Source organism: Phaenicophaeus curvirostris, chromosome 8, assembly GCF_032191515.1.
Source record: "Phaenicophaeus curvirostris isolate KB17595 chromosome 8, BPBGC_Pcur_1.0, whole genome shotgun sequence".
In the NCBI taxonomy this organism is placed as follows: domain Eukaryota; kingdom Metazoa; phylum Chordata; class Aves; order Cuculiformes; family Cuculidae; genus Phaenicophaeus; species Phaenicophaeus curvirostris.
In genome coordinates, this window is record NC_091399.1 from 17,069,205 (window position 1) to 17,087,140 (window position 17,936).

The 17,936-nt window shown below is 57.7% G+C and overlaps 1 pseudogene; it reads left to right on the top strand.

The window, feature by feature from the left end:
- Nucleotides 1–1,854: 1,854 nt before the first annotated feature.
- Nucleotides 1,855–10,009, top strand: LOC138723346 (cell division cycle protein 20 homolog; annotated as a pseudogene).
- The last annotated feature ends 7,927 nt before the right edge of the window (nt 10,010–17,936 follow it).

Consider the following 17,936-nt stretch of genomic DNA (forward strand, 5'->3'; position numbering starts at 1 on the left):
GAATCCCTGTGGGGACCCCAGGACCCCTCTGGAGTCCCCCAGGACCCCGTTAGGACCTCCTAGAACACCCCGGGGACCCAGAACCCCTCTAGGGCTCAACAGAACCCCTTTAGGGAACTCCAGGCCGCCTCTCGAGCTCCCCTGCAACAAGGTGGGGATCAAAGGGGAAAAGAGCGCCCCCCCAGCTCAGTGCCGCCGCCGTGTGGCCGCATCGCGGTACTGCAGGAAGGGCTGCAAGAGGTTTGTTTTTTTTCTTTCTAAGTTTAGGATAGAACCACCTAGAAGTTTCTAGACTCAAACAGCACATGCGCGTTACGCCTTAAAATCACTTTATAAGGAGGTGTGGAAAGGGATTTTCCCACTGCGCATGCGACCTCCAAATCGGGCGAAGCAGCGACCGCGTGGACTGCCAGGGCCTCAGACGCTTCTTGGTATTTTTCTTTAAAAATGTTGGTGTTAGTCCCCATCTTTTATACCCTTAGCGTTATAGCATTGATTCTCGTGTTTTGCCTTTGTATACGTGTATTTTTTCCTCATGAATGTCCGCAATGTAAACTATTGTGTTGTCGTGCTGACTCGCCGGAGGCATCAGAGGCGGGCCCGGAGGCACCGACGGTCAACGAATCGGAGGTTTAAAACTGTTTTATAAGATGTTGAAGCTTTGTCGAGTTGATTAGTTTTAGGATAAGATGTTACGGTTTTGTAGGCTTAAGTAGTTTTTAAGATAAGACTTGTGGGTTTGTAAGATGTTTATATTTGTTAAGGTTGTAATATTTGTTAAGGATATTGTCAAGAAGATGCTTGTGATTGTAAAATTTGCTGGACGTTTTGTTTGTTGTTGTATTGCACATTCTTCTGGCCTTTTTCTCTCTCTGTCCTTCTGTCTTTCACACCGCCGTGAAGCCAGCGATGTTGAGCCACGGGGCGGTGTAAGGGGCCGTAACCGTTGAACTGCTTTGGCTCAACATCGCTGCCAACGCCCCCACGATCTCGTAAGGGATCTTTATTGCAATGAAGAGCCGATCTCGTGAGCGCTGCCAAACTGTCCCCAACGGAAAAACCATGACATGCACCCGAAGTGCGCTTATCAAGTGGCACCTGGGCATTCCTGAAAATGGTTGGACTATTCGGGGAAACCGTGGACTGGGGCGATAAATGGGGGAGCCTCTGGCTTCTTCGTTGCTCGGTGGGCTCGGGGTGCTCGACTTCGTCATTGCTCGGTGGGCTCAGGGTGCTGGACTCCTTCATTGCTTGCTTCTTCGTTGCTCGTGGACTCGACCTCGTGTGTGTTGCTGTGTGTGCCTTCGCCGGGCTTCCTGGAGCTTGGAACATCATCATCACCCCGTGGCTGTGTCTTCATCATCACCTGCACCGAGACCGATCCAACGGGACATCGCTGGATTCGTGGTGGTGGTAATTAGCCGCATCTCTACCGTCTTCTTGCTTAGGGATTCTAACTTTTCCTTTCTTTTCCTCTCTGTCCTGTCGCTGTTGTCAGTTGTTAAAATAAAGCTCACAAGATTGTACGGCATCTGACCTCGTTTGTGCCTTAATCTTGGTCTCTTGGGATCGTTTAAGAACCCTCCCTGATATTGGATCGGGACGCATCTCCGAGTGTCTTGTCTGCTCCTTAAACCTTTTCTCTCTCCTTCTCTTCCTGTATCTTTCCCACCACCGATCACACTTTCTATTACCCATGATATACACAGACAACAAGAAAAGTGCCTGCAGAACTAACCGCACAAGAAATTTGGGATAAAATCTTTTCTTAACGATCTCCCTGCGTAATCTCACTCTGTCCTGCGTGTCCGTGAAGGGTAAGGGCTGTGATCCAGCTCCCGGGCTCTGGCGTGGATGGACTGGGCGAGGTCTAGAGCCCCCCAGGACCCCTTTAGGACTCCTCAGGACCCCTCTAGGGGCCCCGTAGGACCTCTCCACGACCTCCAGGGCCCCTCTAGCGACCCCTAGGACCCCTATAGAGCCCTCTAGGGCCCCCACGGGGTCCCCCAGAATCCCTCACGAGCCCCGAAGGACCCCTCCTGGGACAACCAGGACCCCTCTAGAGACACCCAGGATCCCTCTAAAGCCACCAGCACCCACAGGACGTCTAAACAGCCACCCAGGACCCATTTAGTGATGTCAAGGACCCCTCTAGGGGCCACCAGGACGCCTCTAGCACCTCCAGGACCCCTTTACAGACCCTCAAGATGCCTCTCGACTCTCCAGGATGACTCTAGGACTCCCCGGGACCCCCCGAATCATTCTAAGACCTCCCTAGAGCCTTATGGGACCCCGCTAGCACTATGCAGCGCTAGAACCCCTAGGGGCCCCCAGGACCCCTCTAGGACCCCCAGAACTCCTTTAAGGACGCCTAGAAATCATCTAGGGACGCATCGGACCCCTCCAGAACCCCCGTGATGACTCTAGGGGTCCCCAGAACCGCCCAAATAACTCTAAGGCTCCTCGAGACCCCTCTAGAGCCCCTCGAGGGACCCCAGGACTCCTCTAGAACCCCCAGAAGCCCTCTAGGCCCCCGCAGGATACCCTGAATCCCTCTAAGAAGCCCCAGGGCCCCTCTAGGGATCCACAGGATCTCTCTAGACCCTCCAAGACCAATCTAAGGACTCCCAGGACCCCCTGAATCCTTCTAAGAAGCCCCAAGTCCCCTCGAGATCCTCACAGGACCACTCCAGGGACAACCAGCACCCCTCTAGGGACCCCCAGAACCCCTTTAAGGACCCCCAGGAACCCTCTAGGGATTCCCCAAGACCCCTCTGGAATCCCCTAGGATCCTTCTAAGACCCCCCCCAGGGCCCCTCTAGGAACCTGCAGGATTTCTTTAGGGATCCCAGAACCCCTCTAGGGCCCCCCAGGGCCCCCCTCAATCCCTCTAGGAACCCCCAAATCCCCTCTAGATCCCCGCAGGACCCCTCAAGGGACAACCAAGACCCATGTAGTGACCCCCAGAACCCATGTAAAGATCCCCAGGACCCCTCTAGGGACCCCCAAGACTCCTCTAGAACACCCCAGGATACTTCTATGACCCTCCCCGGACCCTAGAGGGGTCCTGGGGTGGGGGGGAGTTGTGTCTCCAGAGGGGTCCTGGCCTTCCCTATAAGGATCCTGGGGTCCCTACACGGGTTATGGGGGGTCCTAGAGAGGCCCTGGGGGAGGGGGGGGCCTAGAGGATTCCTGGGCTTCCCTGTGGGCTTTTGGGGGTCCTGAAGGGGTCCTGGGGGGCCCCAGAGGGGTCCTGGTGTCCCTCGAGGGATTTGGGGGATCCTAGAGGGGACCTGAGGAGTTGCTAGAGGGGTTCTGGGGTCTCTAGAGGGTTCTGAGGGGTCATAGAGAGGGCTTGGGCAGCTCCAGAGGGCTCCTGGGATTCCCTATAGGGGTCTTTGCATCCTTAGAGTGCTTCTGGGGAGACATAGAGAGGGCTTGGGCAGCTCCAGGGGAGTTCTGGGCTTCACTCTAGGTGTTTTGGGGGTTCTAGAGGGGTCCTGGAGTCCCTAGAGGGGGCCCTGTAAACCCCACTAGCACCTTGACCCCCCAGGACTCTCTTCCCCCTCCAGCCCCCCAGTTCCCCCCAACACCCTTAGGGCTTCGCCCTAGCCCCGCCCCCAGGCCCCGCCGCAGCCAATGGGAGGGGCCCGTCCCCGCCCCAGCCAATGGGAGGGGCCCGTCCCCGCCCCAGCCAATGGGAGGGGCCCGTCCCCGCCCCAGCCAATGGGAGGGGCCCGTCCCCGCCCCAGCCAATGGGAGGGGCCCGTCCCCGCCCCAGCCAATCGGAGCCGCGTCCGCGCGGGTCCAACCGCCGTCGGGGGCTGCGGGAGCCCCAACCGCATCGCGGAGGTTCGGGCGGCAGCGGGTCCGGGGGAGGCAGCGAGCGGCGGGTTCGGGGGAGGCGGGGAGGGGCGGGGAGAGGGGGAGAGAGGGAGGGGAGGGAAGGGGAGAGAGAGGAGAAGGGGCAGGGGGGGAGAATGGGGGGAGAGGGGGGAGGAGGAAAGGGGAGTGGCCTCACGTGCCTCCCAGGACCCATCTAGGACCCCCAGGACCCCTCTAGGGACCCCCCAGGACCTCTCCACGACCCCCAGGATCCCTCTGGAGCCCCCCAGGCCCCATCTAGGACCCCCCCCGGCCCCGTCTCGGGACCCCCAGGACCCCTCTAGGGACCACTAGGATGCCTCTATGTCCTTCAGGACCCCTCTAGAGCCCCCCAGGACCCCGCTAGGACTCCTCAGGACCCCTCTAGGAACCCCCTGAAGGACCTCTCCACCACCTCCAGGGCCCCCCTAGGGACCCCTAGGAGCCCCCTAGAGCCTCGGGACCCATTTAGTGATGCCAAGGACCCCTCTAGGGACCCACAGAACCCCTATAGAACCCCAAAAACCCCTGCAGGACCCCCCAGGACCCGTCTAGGGTTCCCGCCTGGGGGAATTGGGGTGGGAAAAAGGGAGAAGGAGCAGCTTGTGGAAGAGACTCTTGCAGCCCTTCCTGCAGTACCGCGATGCGGCCACACGGCGGCGGCACTGAGCTGGGGGGGGCGCTCTTTTCCCCTTTGATCCCCACCTTGTTGCAGGGGAGCTCGACAGGCGGCCTGGAGTTCCCTAAAGGGGTTCTGTTGAGCCCTAGAGGGGTTCTGGGTCCCCGGGGTGTTCTAGGAGGTCCTAACGGGGTCCTGGGGGACTCCAGAGGGGTCCTGGGGTCCCTAGAGGGGTTCTGGGGTGTCCTATGGGTGTCTTGCGGGGGTGCCTAGAGGATTCCTGAGGTTCCCTCTAGGGGTTTTGGGGTCCCAAAGGGGTCCTGGGGGTCTCCAGAGGGGTTCTGCTGTTCCTAGAGGGATTCGTGGGGTCCTAGAGGGATCCTGGGGGGTTCCTAAAGGGATTCTGGGGGGTCCTAGAGGAGCTGTGGAGAGGGAAAGAAAGGGAGAGGAGGAGGGAAGAGAGGGAGAGCAGGGTGGGAGGGAGAGAGGGGAGAGGGAGAGGAGGGATGGGAGAGAGAGAGAAAGAGGGGAGAGGGAGGGGGCAGGAGAAGGGGGGCAGAGGGAGAGGCCGGGCCAGAGGAGGCCTCAGTGCTGAGGGTGCTGAGGATCAGCCCAGGGCCCTGGCAGCCAGGCTGCAGCCCAGTCCCGTTGCTGCCTGCGCTGACGCCCTCGCCTGCGTCCCACGTGCAGTTGATGCTCGAGGCGACCCTTCCGCTCGAGGCGATTCTCGAGGCGATTCCTGAGGCGATTCCCGAGGCGATTCCCGAGGCGATTCTCGAGGCGATTCTCGAGGCGATTCCCGAGGCGATTCCCGAGGCGATTCCGGAGGCGATTCCCAAGGCGATCCCTGCAGTGATCCCCGCGGTGCTGCTGCAGCCGCTCCCGGCGATCCCCGAGGCCCAGCAGAGCTCAGCCCCGGGCTCAGCCCCATCAGCCGCAGCTCCAGCGCGATGTGGTGCGGCGCAGCCGGTGAGCGGGGAGCGGTGGCAGAGGGGGGTGCGGGGAGCCGAGGGGCTCTGGAGGCCGGGGGCACAGAGCTCGGCAGCCTCTAACTGGTGCGTTAGACGGGGGGCAGAGCTACGAGCGAGTTGGGCTTTGGATGGCACGAGCGCTGGGAGTCCCGCTCGTCTGCGAGGGGGGATGTGGCAAAGCGCCGGCTTGGCTGCCTCGGGAGGGCTCTCCTCTGGGCTCTTGCGTAGCTGTCAGACAATATTGATGCGTGCGAGTGCAGGTAAACGAGGATCCAAAATGCAGAGGAGCCAAACGACCGCTCGGCCAGATCGCTACATTCCCAGCCGTCGCGCTCTGAGGATGGAGGTGGCCAAGTTCCTCCTGAGCCAAGAGCAGGACCCTGCCTTGGTGTCACCCACCAAGAAGGTGAGCGTGTTGCTGAGTTGCAGGGACTGCGCTGCTCCCTCCCAAACGCCCTCGCGGCCTTTCCCAGGGAAGCAAACTGTAAGTTGTGTCGCGTGGTTGCGTGAGGCTGACAGCCCCGAGCGCCGCTGCCTCCAGCTCTGCCCTTGAGGAGCCGGGGATGAGGTTGGAGCTGTAGGGCCTGGGAATGGAACGGGGACGCGGGACCCTGAGCGAAGCTGTTCTGTAGGGTCGTGTCCCTGGGAAGAGCCTCTGGCCCTTGTGGGAGCCAAACACAGCTTTGCTCCGTTTTAAAGCCTCATCAGCCCAGGGTACAGAGCTCCTAGGCTGTGAGCCTGTGCCCAGGGACACTGCTGGCGGGAGCTGTTCCAGCACAATGTCTGCGTGGGGAGCCGCTCTGGAACGTGTCTGCTGGGTTCTGAAATCTCTGTAGGAAGCATTTGGTTCCTTGTGGCTGTGGCTTTGTCCGCTGGCCGTGAGACGCTGACCTGGCCGCTCTTCTGTGCTCAGATGTGAGCAGGAGAGCTTGCTGGTGTCTGAGGAAAAAACCCTTGGAGCTGTGTCACGGGTTAGCCCCAGCCCGGCTGATTTCAGCAGCTAAAACCGTGCAGTTGCGCTCCCAAATCCCTCCACTCCCTACCCCTGGAAAGGGGGAAAGGGAAATGAGAGGAAAGAGACTTGTGAGTTGGAAACTAAAACCGCAGCTTTAATTAAAATTACAATAATAATAATAATAACGGTTATTGATCTTATTAGGAGTGGTAATATATATATATACACAAATATCTGAGATCGCGCCCTCGATGACTCAACGTCACCACAGATCCTGCAGAGCAGAATCGAGGGAATGGCTCCACAGCCAGGAGGGAGCTGAGCTCAGGAACTGGAGTCAGGAACACGCGGGTCCAGGGTCGGGGGCAAAGAGAGAGACGAGGTCCTCAGCGGCCGTCACAGAGGAGGGGGCCGACCCTCGTGGTCTTTGGGTTTCAAAGCGAGGGTGACGTAGATGGGATGGAATCCTCCGTTGGTCGCTTTGGGGTCACCTGTCCTGTTCGACCTGCCTTGACAGGCGCGCCAGAAAGCCTGGGCAGTGAGGCTGAACGGCTTCGATGTGGAAGAGGCAAAGATCCTGAGCCTCAGTGGAAAGGCTCCGAGCCCTGCGGCAGGTGAGGGACAGGCTCTGGGTGAGTCGACTCGGCTGGAGAGCCCTGGGCAGGGGAACAGCGGCACAGAGGCTCCGCATTTGGAGGCATCGACCGGCTTCTGGGAGCTGCTGTGCACACCGGGCTCTCCCTAATCCTTAGGTGTCCAGCGGCTGAGGGGCTGTGTGACAGCTCCAGAGAACTGATTTACCAGAGCTGGTTCAGCAGTTCACCCCGGCAGTGCTGTTAGCGCCCTGCATTCCTCTGAGCGTGGCTCTGCTCTCAGGGCTGCATTTTCCCCGGGAGGGATTTCTCCTCGGGTGAGCAGGGCTTAGCTGGGAGGAAACGGGACCTCCGGTTAACAGAAGTGTTTCTCTGCACACAGGCTTTCAGAACAACGTCACAGCGCTCTGCGGGCACGAGGTGATGCCTGGGTGCGGCAGGAGGAAGGGCAGATACATTCCCTGCGCGCCAGAGGGGGTCCTGGATGCCCCAGACATCCGTGATGACTATTGTAAGTGGGCTGCGATGTCGCGTGCTGGGCATTGAGATCGTTGTGTAGCGCAGTGCGGTTCCTAGGCCAGCGTGGTCTGAGGGACTGGAGCTCTGCCTGGGCTGTTTCGGTCTCTTCTGCCCTCGGGCTGGCATGGACCACTTCTGGGGTGAAGCCTTGTAGGAGCAGTGGTCCCGAGTGCTGGGCAGGTGGCTTGGACTGGGGCTGGGGGACACGCATACCTGGTGGAGGTGGAATAGGGTTGGACTCGGTGATCCGGTGGGTCTCTTCCAACCTGGTTATTCTATGATTCTATGATGAGCACCGGTGAAGGGCAGGGCTCTCCAGGGCAGCGCAGGGTGGCCTGCATTGCATTGCTCTTCCAAACTGTAGATCTGAATCTCCTGGACTGGAGCTCTCAAAACCTCCTGGCGCTGGCTCTGGACACCACTGTCTACCTGTGGCACCACGTCTCTGGGGAGATCATCAACCTCATGGAGACGGAGCACGTAGCTGATTACGTTTCGTCTGTGTCGTGGGGTAACGGAGGCAGCTGCCTGGCTGTTGGCTTGAGCAACGGTGAGGTCCAGGTGAGTGCAGGAGTCGAGCTGGAGCTGTTTAGGGGTTGCTGGAGCTGTGGGGCCTTGGGACGAAGGCTTGGCTGGCGCTAGAAGGATGCAACGCGCTCCGACTTGCCTGGTGTGGGCTGGAGATGTCCTCCGGCAGTGAGCAGCTGCGGCAGTGAGGCAGAGCTTGGGTTTGGGGTTCCTGACCCCTGGCGTTCTCCTTCCGTTCTGCGGGCAGGAGATACAAATAGTTCCCTGCTCCCAGAGTGAGCAGGCTGAATGGCAGAGCCTGCGCGCTGCGGTTTGTAGGGCAAAGCAACGGGGCTGGCGTTTCCTGGCCCTCTGGAGAACTTGTTGTTCTGCTTCCCTAGCTGTGGGACGTGGAGCGTCGGAAACGTGTCCGCACGCTGAGCAGCCACGTGTCCCGTGTCGGGTGTCTCAGCTGGAACAGCTACATCCTGTCCAGGTAAAGCAGTGGGTGGGGTTGGAAGGGCGGAGCGGAGCTGGTGCAGATCCTTGTGGATGTGCTCGGCTCACGCCAAGAGCCCGGATCTGCCGGCAGCACCGGTGTGAAACCCTGCGGCAGGTGCAGCCGTCCTGCCCCAGCGCCAGGATGGCTTTTCCCAGCACTGTGTGCAGCCTGACCCTGTGAGCCTTCTCTCTGCAGCGGGGCTCGCAGCGGCTGCATCCAGCACCACGACGTCAGAGTCGCTCAGCACCAGGTGGCCACGCTTGCTGGTCACACGCGGGAGGTGTGTGGCCTCAAGTGGTCTCCAAACGGCCGCTTCCTCGCCAGTGGTGGTGACGACCACGTGGTGAACATCTGGCCGAGCAGCCAGGGGGGCCGTGGAGGATTTGCTCCAGCGCAGAGCTTCCGTCAGCACCAGGGTGCTGTCAAGGTGAGCGCGGGGCAGCTGTGGGCTCGCGTTTGTGTGCGAGGCAGCCGTGCGGCACTGCCTGCGCGCAGGGTGCTCGTTGCACGCCTCAGGCTGACCCCTCTTCTGGCAGGCTGTGGCGTGGTGTCCGTGGCAGCCCAGCGTTCTGGCCACCGGAGGCGGAGGCGGCGACAAACGCATCCGCCTCTGGAACGTGTCTTCTGGCACCTGCCTGGGCAATATCGATGCCCGCTCCCAGGTGAGACGTGAGCGTCGGCTTGGATGTAAACAGCTTGTGGTGGGACGCCTGAGCGGAGCTGCTGGCTCCTGAGGCCCCGAGGCAGGGCCGAGGAGGGGGCCGTGCTCCTCTCGGGGTGCTGAGCATCGGCACGAGCAGCTCGTCTTCCCTGCATTGCCGCCTCCTGCCAGGTCTGTTCCATCGTGTGGTCAACCACCTACAAGGAGCTCATTTCGGGCCACGGCTCCGCAAAGAATCAGCTGGTGATCTGGAAGTATCCAGCCATGTCCAAGGTCACTGAGCTGCAAGGTAGGCAGGGCCCTTTGCCTGGGGCAGGGAGGGCTGCTGGCGGCTGAAGGAGACGTGATCCTTGGGTGGAGCGGAGCGGTGGCCCGAGCTGGAGCTCGGCTGGTGCGGGCTGCTGAGCAGAGGCGTGTGCTGCTCGAGGGAGGCCCTCCTGGGGGCTGCTGAAGGAACGCTGTTGGTGCAAATGCCCGCCTGGGCTGTGAATTCCTGCTGCTGCAGCCCGGTGCGGGGCCAGCTCTGCGAGCTGCTGGGGTTCCCGGGGCCCACGCAGTAAACGTGAGCGTGGTGGCAGAAGCAGAGGGAGCGGGGCGTGCGCCGAGCGGCCCGTCCCTGAGCGCACACCTCCTCTTCAGGTCACACGGCGAGAGTCTTGAGCATGGCTCTGAGCCCCGATGGCGAAACAGTGGCCTCGGCTGCTGCGGATGAAACGCTGTGACTCTGGCGCTGCTTTGCGGTGGATCCCATCAGGAAGAAGGAGAGAGAGAAGGCAGACATAGTCCAGAGCAGCTTCATTCGCCAGGCCATACGATGAGGGCATGGGGGTGGGGGGGGAGCGGGGAAACCTGGTTTCCCCTGTACATAGTTTCAATGGTTTCCCCTGTACATAGTTTCAATGGTTTCCCCTGTACGTAGTTTAAATGTTAATAAATGTTAATTAAGGTTTTAAAATTAACCAAGTGCTTTCCTTTGTCTTTTTTATGGAGTCTGCTGGAAGAGAAGGCCGTGGCTGATGGGAGCAAGCCCAGCGTGGATGCGGAGGACGAGTCCCGCGGTGTCCCAGCAGGACGGTCTCCAAGCCTGGGTCCCCTGCCTTCCTGCGCGCCGAGGAGGTTGCAGCGCCCTGCGCCCTGCGTGCTGCTCACAGAGACAGCCCTGGGGTGACGGCTGGGACGTCAGCGACTCGGGAGCGATCGCAGGGAAGCGTCTGCCGAACCGCCGAGCCCAGAGGCGTGTGGGAGCTGAGAGACCTCCTGGGAACGGCTGATGGTGTCGCCTGGGGATACCTCGTGATGGACTTGTGGTAAAGGCTCTCTAGAAGGCCCTTAAGGCCTCTGGGGAAGGGCTGCTCGTGTGGGGACCGGTGGGTCCTTTTCTAAGGAATTGAATAACGTGAGCCGGGGGTGGCCAGGGCCTGCGGGCAGCGGCGACACCAGTGCTCCTGATTCAAGGAGCTGAAAACAGCTACGGGAGGAAATGCAGCTGCCTTTCTAGGGGTAAAGGTAACAGGGGAATTACCGAATCAGGACAGCTTTCAGAAGGTAAATAGATGGATGGCCTCCAAATACGCTTTGGGGTTGGTCCGTGCCCGTGGGGCAACGTGGAAAGGAAGAGGAGTGTTAACTGCACGAGGATCCCCCGTCAAGCACCGAGAAGAAATCCTGCAGTTGCGGGAAGACGTCGGACAACGGAGAGAAGCGGCGTTAATGCATCGCAAGGCTCCTCGGGTGGGAAAGTCCCCGATGAAGGTATGTAGTGGACTGGCAGAGCGAGCAGCTCGAGGGCAGCAGGAAAAGGTATCTTGGTATTAATCCCTTCTGTGGAGAGGGATCTGAATATCCGTTGTGGGGGGATGCGAATGCGTTTGAACAATAATCCCGTCCCTCTCAAGTGCCATTTCTAGCGATGCTGATCTGGAACTGGCAAAATCAGTGAGGGCAACAGCAAACGAGAGGGGGTGGATGGTGACCCCTACAAAAGAGGCTGTAGTTTCTCCCTGGTAGTGCTAAAATTCATTGAGAAAAAGCATCAAGAAACTCACTGGGGAGCAGAGGCTGTAATCGATGATTTAAGGGGACAAGTAGTTAGCGTGAGGATGAGCAGGCTTGCTAAATCCATTGTGGGGAGGCCTGAAATCTGTTTGAAAAATAATCCCGTCCCTCTCAAGCGCCCTCCCCTAGGAGTTGCTCGCAGAGGAAATGCCCCCGGTGATCCCTGGCAGAGAGATTTCTCTGAGCTGCCCAGACAGGGCGGATCCCGGGACCTGTGGGGACCAGGAGCCACATTTTGAGGCTGGCCAGAGGCATTGCCCTGCAGCACCGTCAAAGCAAGAGAGGTGACTCAAACCTCCTTGTAGGGAATTTGACCAAGGTTTGGAATTGCCATAGGTCTGTTGTCAGCTAGAGGTCCTCGCTTTCTGGCGGGGATTGTACAAGAGCTGAGCCGAGTCCGAGGAATAAAATGGGCCCTGCACCCGCCCTGGAGCCCCCAGAGTAGTGGGAAGGTGGAAAGGGTGAATCAAACTCTGCAGAGGGAAAAGGGTAAAATTTGTGAGGAGACTTCTTTGTGGTGGCCTCGAGCTCTTGTACTGGCTGTGCTAAGAACAAGGCTACAGCCGAGAGCTGAGACAAAGAGCAGTCTGTATGAATCAGTGTTTGGGAGGCCTTATCAAATGACCCTTTTTCCTCGAGACGTGGTGCTGGAAGGAGAAACAGAGCTAAAATCTTCTCTGCTGTTGTCGGGTAAAAGAGTGAATGACCTGGGGCGGTGCGTAACGTGTCCTGAGCCTCTCGCTTTAGATTCTCCAGGACGCCCCTTCCAGCCCGGAGACTCCGTCGACATCAAGCCGTGGGAGAGCGGAAGTTCCAGAAAGCTGGAAGGGACCCTTTCAGGTGCTGAAAACAACACGCAGCTCCAGGTCGAAGGAATCAACAGGTGGATCCGTTCCATGCGAGTCGAGTCAGCGCCGAGTTGGGAGTGGAGAACCGTCCTTGAGCCCGGGAAGCCTCTCCAGAGAAAACTGCAGAGAAGAACCAGGGACTGACATTTGAAAAGCAAGGAGGTGGGTTTTCGCCCGTGTCTGCGTTTGGTGTATGGATGCAGGCGACTTTCAGAGGTTGTTTCCACAGAGGGTTAAAGGCCAGAACGGGAGGGAACTTTTAGCCAGAGGGGTGGTAAGTAAGTCCTCCTTCTGCATGGGGTCAGGAAATCGGGTAGGAGAAATGTACAGCTCTTGGATAACAGGAGTTCCCACTCCCCTCAGCTCACTTACAAACTCTGCTTTTCTGGGGCTCCTAGAGTGTGCTCTGACAGGCTTCGCCCTGCCGAGGGTCCTTGGCGCAACATTCCTTTGCGCAGACGCCTAAAGCTCCTTCAGCACCGGGCAACTGCTGTTGCTTCCAGGGATGTAGGAAGCTTCTCTGTAGGAATGGAAAATCCCTGTGCCTCTGTTGTGGGTTACCTTAGGGAGTGAAAAATTAACTCCTGGGATTTATCCTCCTTTCTCCCCGCAGAGGGAGCAGTGGCTGTGGCAGAGGTGTTCTGTGCTGGCCAGAAGGAATCGGTTGGTGGCAGTGATCAGCCAGTGACAGGTTGTTTAACTGATGAGGGAATATTTGAACGGCTCTTTTTTTCTTCCCTTAGTAATAATTTTCTGTTAGGTCTTCCCAGAGCGAGTGCTGTAATTGGATTCAAGTGTACGGTCTTCTCCTTCCAGAGATCAAAGGCGCTCCTGTCCCCTCTCTGGATTTAGAAGACCTGAGAAACCTCTTTGGATCAGAGGTATCTGGAGACAGCATGTGGTGTTCTGTGTTGAACCAGACTGAATGAAGATCTGCTTCAAAGCTTGTCCTGAAGGAAGCAGCTATGGGTTGTTTGTGTCAATTCTGACCTCAGCCCCCAAGAAACGCCATGGGATGAGAAGCTCTGGTGATGGATGCGCCTGCAGCCCAGAAGCCAACGGTGTCCTGGGCTGCGTCCAAAGCAGTGGGACCGGCGAGGGAGGGGATTCCAGCCCTCTGCTCCGCTCTGGTGAGACCCCACCTGGAGCCCTGTGTTCAGCTCTGGAATCCCCAACATGCCACTGACACAGACCTGTTAGAGCGAGTCCAGATGATGGATCTGAAAAATCATAGAGAATTCACCCCCAGTCTGGATCTGTGCTTATGGCTTCTGGAGGTCCATGGTGCATCATTGCCTTACACAGATGCCTAGAGCTTCCTTGGACGCAGGGCAACTGCTGTTGCCGAAAGGGATGTAGGAAGCTTCTCTGTTTGCAAGAACTGAAAATCCTTGTGCTTCTGATGCTGGTGACCTTAGCGAGTGGAAAATGAACTGCTGGGATTTACTCTCTTTTGTCCCCACAGAGGGAGCAGTGGCTGTGGCAGAGATGTTCTGTGCAGTGGGACCGGCGAGGGAGGTGACTGCGGCCCTCTGCTCCGCTCTGGTGAGACCCCACCTGGAGCCCTGTGTTCAGCTCTGGAATCCCCAACATGCCAGTGACACAGACCTGTTAGAGCGAGTCTGGACGAGGGCTACAAAGATGATGCGAGGGCTGGAGCAGCTCTGCTGTGAGGACAGGCTGAGAGAGTCGGGGTTGTTCAGCCTGGAGGAGAGAAGGCTCTGGGGAGACCCTAGAGCAGCTTCCAGAACTGAAAGGGGCTCTGGGAAAGCTGGGGAGGTACTCTTTACAGGGGCGTGGAGTGACAGTACAAGGGGGGATGGCTGTAAATTGGAGGGGGGAAGATTTCGATTAGGCAGTAGGAAGAAATTCTTGGTGCTTTGGGTGGTGAGGCCCTGGCCCCGGTTGCCCAGGGAAGTGGTGGGTGTCCCATCCCTGGAGGTGTTCAAGGCCAGGTTGGAAGGGGTTTCGAGCCACGTGATCCAGTGGGAGGTGTCCCTGCCCTCGGCAGGGCGTGGAACTGGATTGTTCTGTGTCGGTGACTTACTGAGTGGAAAATGAACTGCTGGGATTCATCCTCTTTTGTCCCCACAGAGGGAGCAGTGGCTGTGGCAGAGATGTTCTGTGCAGTGGGACCGGCGAGGGAGGTGACTGCGGCCCTCTGCTCCGCTCTGGTGAGACCCCACCTGGAGCCCTGTGTTCAGCTCTGGAATCCCCAACGTGCCAGTGACACAGACCTGTTAGAGCGACTCAGTCTGCTCTCCCAGGCCGAGAGGGAGGCAATATTTGAGGGCACCTCATTTCCCGCCTGTGCCGGCAGGGCTCTCTCCGCCTGGGCACATCCGAGGGATTTGTCCAGTGTGTTTGGCAGAGGCCGAGCAGGGAGGCTGTTACCTTGACTCCGGCTCAGGGCAGAAAGAATTGCTGAGCGTGGTCTGGTTTTGAGAGAAAGTAATTTTGTCTGATTTTGAGATGTGGGACAGGCTCAATATCCAGGAGGTCACTGTAACTGACTTTGTCTCCCTTGTAAGTGAGCGTTCCCTGTTGCACTCCAGAAGATCTGTTTAGGGTCACTGATTTCAGGCTAGGAAAGAAATAACGTTCCAAGTGCCTTCACTGTGAGAGGCTACAGACCTTTTGTGTTTCCAGCCCAGGGCTCTCCTGCTGTCTCCAGGAGTTGTGTGAACACTGCTGACCCAGTGGTCTTGCCCGGAGGGTGTGACAGTGGTTCCTTCGGCTGCACGTTTGTTGTGGGTGAAAGCATTCCCTAGTGTCCTTTCCCAGCTGGATCCACAGTGTGGGTCAGTGTGGAGAAGGAGAAAGAATGGCGATTAAAACTTCTTCCCTTAGTCCTTCCGTGCGTCCTGTCTCTTTGACATCAAAGCGGGAGGGGAGATGAACTTTCTTATGGATGTGATGCCTTGGGCATGTTTTAACTCCATGGAATTTTTAATGCATTTGCTTTGTTGTTTAGTTTTCCTTTCAGAAACGTGTTTCCAAGGAAGTCTCTCAGGAGTCAAGGCTTGGCCAGTTCCAGGGATCGAGACAAAGCAAACATTAAAGAACAGCAGTGCCCGAGTACATTCTTGGTGTCCTTTCCTAGTAGCATTGCACTCCTCGTCCCCTGCTGTTACTCCTTACCTCCTCCCCCTACAGCTCCGTGGGGTCTCAGCATCTCCGCTGCTCTTCACACACACAGAATCACACACAGAATCACCAGGTTTTATAACCAGCTGGGGAAGGGGCTGGAGAAGAGGTCTTAGGAGGAGCAGCTGAGAGAGCTGGGGTTGTTTAGCCTGGAGAAGAGGAGGCTGAGGGGAGACCTCATTGCTCTCTCCAACTACCTGAAAGGAGGTTGTAGAGAGGAGGGTGCTGGCCTCTTCTCCCAAGTGACGGGGGACAGGACGAGAGGGAATGGCCTCAAGCTCCGCCAGGGGAGATTTAGGCTGGACATTAGGAAAAAATTCTTCACAGAAAGGGTCATTGGGTGACGGAAGAAAATATGGGACAACACGCAGTGATCAATATGATCCAAGTGAAGCCATTTAATCGAAGTTCCCAACACATTTTATACCCTACTTGCTGAAGCAAGCCATTGTTTTACAAGCTGATTTGACAATTCTCCATTTGCAACAAGTAATCATTAGTTACGATACATTATTATGTTTTCCCATGAGAAATAGCTGTGTGAGCATTTCAGTCTACAAATTGATAGACTACAAAGTAACAAGTCAAGGACTACCGAGGAAAGCTTCCCCTGAGAAATGAGAGGCGTCTAGGGTAGAACGACTCTCTATTGTTGCAAAGAGAAACCTTGAAGGGAGTGTGTCATTTACAGCAGCTGCTGCTTCTGCAAAGTTAGCTTTAATTCCGGTGCAAAAGCTGTGAGGCCTTATGCTAAGGTGCCTTTGTTTCATTTAGCATAAGCTGCTCAGTGCTGGGGGTGCTCATTAAACGTCCTCTGGTTCGTAACCATCCATCAATTGGGCACTGGAACAGGCTGCCCAGGGAGGGGGTTGAGTCCCCTTCCCTGGAGGGGTTTAAGGCGCGGGTGGATGAGGTGCTAAGGGACATGGTTTAGTGTTTGATAGGAATGGTTGGACTCGATGATCCAGTGGGTCTCTTCCAACCTGGTTATTCTATGATTCTATGATTCTATGACTGGTACGTGAGGATGCCCCTGGAGCTCAGATGCTCGTGTGAGCAGAGAGACGCGAAGGGGGGGATTTTTTCCACTTCCCAGCCACTTGTGAGGGGCCTGGTTTGCGCGGTGCCCTTGCTGTGAAAAAGCCGGCAAGCACTCGCAGAGAGAGTATTATGGGAGCTCCGAGTGTTGAGGAGGCGACTCCAGGGAGCCGAGGGGCTGGTTAAATACAACGTGAGCCGGATTCCCCCTTGTCAGCTCGGTGGGAGCTGGTTCAATGGATCGCTTCTCACGCTTCGGATGCCCCTCAGCTGAGCTCTTGTCCTGCCGCACCCCCAGCGGAAGCGGGAGCAGCACAGCCTCCCTTCCCTCCAGAGAGCTGATGGACCTTGCAGGGAAGTGCCAAGCCATGAAGGCTGCCCCTTCCTCCTCTTCCCTTTCCTCTCAGCTCAGAACTAGGGACAAAATCCTTGGTTACCTGTGTGCGTTTGTGTGTGAGTGAAATCTCACGCCCGGGGCTGCACACGGGACCCAGCTTGTTCCCCTGTCCCAGGAGAACCTGCCTGTACACTGAGCCCCTTCCCGTTTCCAGGCTCACCCTGCGCCGTCCTCCTGCCTGTTTGGTTTGAGGACGGGGACGTTTATGTCTGTCCTTGCTGCGGAGGTGATGGATTGAAAGACCAGGCTCTAGGGTGTCAAGGTGCATCTGGCCCTGTGAAGGGGAAGGGATGACACCCATGTTCCCTCAGCCACTGCTCCTTACGCTCTATATTTTTCCCTTTCCAAAAAACCAGAGGCTTCTGGAACCATGCGCAACCCGCTTCACGTCACACGCCTGGGCTGCCTTCCCTCCTGCATCCAGACCAGGACCCGCTGGTGGCTGCCAGTAGCCCAGCTCCACTCCGATTGACCAGAGGCGGCGTGGGCCCCGTTTCTGGGACAGCTCTCAGGAATTGCCTCTCCTGCTCTGGACAACAGGGGAGGGTTTCGCATGCAAAACTGCAAAGGAACATACGTGGGCTTTAATTAAGAGGCTGCTTCTGTGATGGGAAAAGGCATTAGAAGCCACTGGCCCTAAGAGGGAGCAAAGCCCTCCCGTCTCCTGTGTAGCTGTGCCTGCTTGGAGGGCACCAGCATGTGAGCTTCGGTTCCGCACGAGGAAGGGGAGTGACGCAGCTGGAGGGATCTCAGTAACCACCTTACCAGGCCCTCTGGCTTTGCCAGGAAGGAGACGCCCACGTCGGAAAACGATGGCTCTCTCATACTGCCGCACTACCTGCAGGGGAAACAAAAGCTGGATGCGCTGCAAAGGGAGGGTTTCAGCAGGTGTGAGCTGCCGGAGTTACCTGTCCCTGTGTCCCTTTACCCCCGCAGAGGACCTGACACAGAACTGCTGGCTGGCCTTGTGTGTGAGCAGAGAAGGAGCAGCCACGAGACACCCAGGATTTGGGAGAGCAGCCCATGTTAGAGGGGCCTGGGCTTTCCCAGGATGAGGCCAGCGTTCTGCTTCCTCAGAGCCTGGCCAAACTCAAACATCCTGAGCTAAAATTTTGCGTGCTGGTTGTTTGCCTCCGAGGGAACCGTGTGTGCATGTGCTCACCCCTGTGAGATCCGAGGGATGACACTGACACCCTTGTTGAGGGCAAGATTCACGTGAAATTTCCCCAGAAGTGGGAACCAAAATATGCCTACTCGTAG